Here is a 3,511-nt window from a genome sequence, read left to right on the forward strand (position 1 = left end):
TAGAATTTATTTAACCACTTCTTTTGAGACAAAAAACAATGAAGATATCAGTGCATATGTTTTTTTAAAAAGTTATATTTTATATAACTTACCACTAAATGTTTATCTTTTACTTTTTTTTAACACATTCATTATTTTTATTTGTTTAGCAGACAATGGATATGTCTCCCACCCTTTCCTTTAAGTTAGTGTGACAATTTTCCATAAAAAACTACTTAAAGAGAAGCTTTGGTCAAGAATGGAATGAAATAGCAAAAACAAAAAACAGAAAAACCCAAATCACGGCTGCTTTTAAAAAAACAACATTGTCACCAGTTATATTCAAACAAAAACACACAAACGATATTTGTGCAAAACTTGTCTTCAGTGTCTCCTTGCGGCTGGCTCTCCTCACCACCATGCACACAGCGGGGCTGCATCAGCGCATTTGTCAGTCTGTCAGTCTGTCCATTTGTCATGCTGGATCTGGGAGGCTCACTCAGCTTCACATTATCCGGAGGCCCTGGATGGGAAGACTCTAAGGTCTTGAAATCCCAAATTGTCATGGCTCCATCGATGCCAGTAGTGCAAATTTTGTGACAATCTTGCTTGTCCACCTCATAGATACCTGAGTGATGCTATTCTGGTGCAGCGTCTCCAAGGCTGTGTTGCTGTCCTCAGTCGTGGCCCTCTTGTCCATGTTGGGGAAGCGCTCCATGGCAGACATGTTGCGCTGGGTGCTCTGTTTGGGAATGTCTAGTTTGGAGACGAAGGTCAAGCAGCCACGGTCATCGTAGTTGAAGAGCATTGGGCAGCAGTCATGGCCCGCGGCTACAACGCTATTCTCTGAGACAAACGACACACTCAGGAGGGGCAGGAACTCTGTTTTCAGAGTTGAGACCTGCACACTTTTTGAGGCATCAGCAACGGATACGGTGCTGTCATGGCTGACCCAGGTCAGGCGGCTCCCACTGGCAGAGAAGCTGACCCCATGTACCCAGCCACCAGTGCCGCTGCCACCGAACTCTGACATCAGCTGACCAAAAGGCATCTTGCTGCCCCAGGGCGTACTGGCTGACTTTTCATCCACTTCTTTAATGTAGGCAGAAAACACTGCATTTGGAAATCACATGATCCTGCTGCCAGCAAAACATTGTTGGGATGCCAATCCAAGCTGAGGACCGTGGATCGAATTGGCTTTTTAATGTGCTTGCTTACCCACCAGTCATTTTCAGACTCAAAGTAACAAACAGAAATGAGTTGTGCTCCACTTCCCACAGCAAATTTGTTCTCTAGCGGGGACCACTTGACAAAAGTCGCTGCATGATTAATTCTCAGGATCACCAGGGTTGGCTTCCAGACACCATCTTTCTGACTCCAGACATAGGCATTGCGCTCTGCCCCACAAGTGACGATGCAGTCACTCTTGGGAGCCCAGTCGATACCTGTAATGTGTCCATTGCGCTCCTTGAGTTCATGAGCTTTCACCCACTGGCTCCCGTTCTTCTTATAGATGTGGACTTCGTGATAATTGGGGCTAAGAGCAATCTGGGTACGATCCCTGTTCCAGGCATGACAGGTGACTGGCTCTAGTAAAAACTGATGCAGGGACATTATTCTTAGTGTTTTCAAAAGATAGAAAGCTGGGATCGGGGCAGTGCGGACCGGCTCAGAGCGGAGAATTTGCGGACTCTGGTAAGTCGCAAACAGGCTCTGGCTGATGCGGGTGGAAGACCCTATCTTTTACTTTTTAATAAACTCCACTGGTATAGACTTTATATCCAATAAAAATGTTCACAATTAAGTATATATTTTGATGAGCTTTAACAAATGAATATACCCTTGAAACCACTATTATAATCCAAATATAGAACATTTCCTTCACCCCCAAAAAGTTCCTTTGGGCTCTTTCCCAGTCAATCCTTGTCCCCAGCCTTACACATTGACCACCTGTTCTGGTTTTCCAGGAACTATTCTGGGTTTAGTGCTGAAATTCCTGTATTGCAGGAAATATCTCAGGACCAAATAAAGTAGGATGGTGAAACACTGATCTGCTTTCTATCATTATAGATTAGTATTGCTTATTTTAGGGTTTCATACAAATGGGATCATATGGAGGGAATGAAGATGGCAAGAGAGTAGGGGACCCACATTTCATCTAGTCCCTTGAATGCAGCTAGATATTTATCAAATCATTCTGAACACCTGTGAATTCAAACTGAGATCTAAGAAAAGAATTGCTGCAATTCTACAAATAGAGAAGCGACCACTTTTTGCAAGGCAGGAGGTGCGGAGATGTGAATCTAAGGGGATATATCGGAAGATAAACCACAGGAGAATGAAGTCTCTGTATGCCAGCTACCAGAAAATGATATAACAGTGGATAGCAAAATAGGAACTCTTAGAAGTCTGCTCCTGTGAGGGATGTCCCTGCCTGAAAGGTGGTCAGGTGGTAAAGTGGGGCAGAAACCTAGGTGGGACAGTATGGTCTCAGGATCCCCATGGTCACAGAACGAATGGGGATGCCTGAGCACAGCAGAGTTTCCAAACATTGGAGCAAGGAATCCAGTTGAGCCCTGGAGTGGCCTCTCAGCTGGGTATTGTCATAAACCGTGAACCATGGCACAATCAGGCAACTGCTCTCCAAGCAGGGGCCCAGCAAGAGACAACCACTGTGAGATCTGGCTCCTTCCCCTGGGAGAATTGGTGCAGATGTGCACTGCAAGAGTCTTCAGAGTTTGGTGCACGTGAAAGGGATTGACTGCCTTTCCCTGAGGGTGCACTAAAGAGCGGGGGCCATGATTGTTCAGCTCTGGGGTTGGAGATCGGGGCACCACCATTTTTTACATTTTTTTTTCCATCTTCTAAAGTCGTATGAAAAGCCTTCAGGAAACAAAAGCCACATAGCAACCTGAAGCAGCTTATGCTGAGCCCGGCCCCCTGGCAAGGGTTGGTGCAACTCTGCCCAGGCAAAGACACTAGAGAATCAGTGCAACAGGCCCCTACCCAAGAAGACAAGCAGGATCCTCAGGCAAATACTAGGTTTTATAGATCACTCAGAACTGAAAAACTCCTGCACTAGGGGAAAATAGTATATAGAATTAGAGATTTTTTCACATGAGTCTTTATTCCTTCAGTTTAAAATTTTTTTTCATTTTTTCCTTTTCAACTAGTCTCTTATTTTATCAACTCTTTGTTTTTATATCTTTTTTTAATTTTAATTTTTACATTTACATTTTATACACACACACACACACACACACACACTTCATTTTGGCTTCCTTTCACTTTTTAAATTCTTTACAATTTTGGGATTTAGTGTATTCTAACAAACACACCAAAATACACCAAGGACCAAGTGGATCACGCTGTTTTGTCCACCTGTGAGATTGTATTCTCTCTTTTTCCCTTTTTTTTCTTTTCTTTTTTGGTTTCTGACATCTTTGGATTTCTCTACTGTGTATTTCGCTTGAGTTTGGTTGATTTTTTTATTTTGTTTTCTTGTTCATCCATTCTTCTCTGGGAAAAATGA

The 3,511-nt window shown here is 43.4% G+C and overlaps 1 pseudogene; it reads right to left on the bottom strand.

Annotated features, from left to right (window-relative positions):
* Window positions 1-426: 426 nt before the first annotated feature.
* On the bottom strand, window positions 427-1,644 carry LOC114223737 (actin-related protein 2/3 complex subunit 1A pseudogene; annotated as a pseudogene).
* Between the last annotated feature and the right edge of the window lie 1,867 nt (window positions 1,645-3,511).

This window comes from Eumetopias jubatus, unplaced genomic scaffold (genome assembly GCF_037043125.1).
Source record: "Eumetopias jubatus isolate StellerSeaLion01/CBP00866 unplaced genomic scaffold, mEumJub1_p1.0 scaffold_11, whole genome shotgun sequence".
NCBI lineage: Eukaryota > Metazoa > Chordata > Mammalia > Carnivora > Otariidae > Eumetopias > Eumetopias jubatus.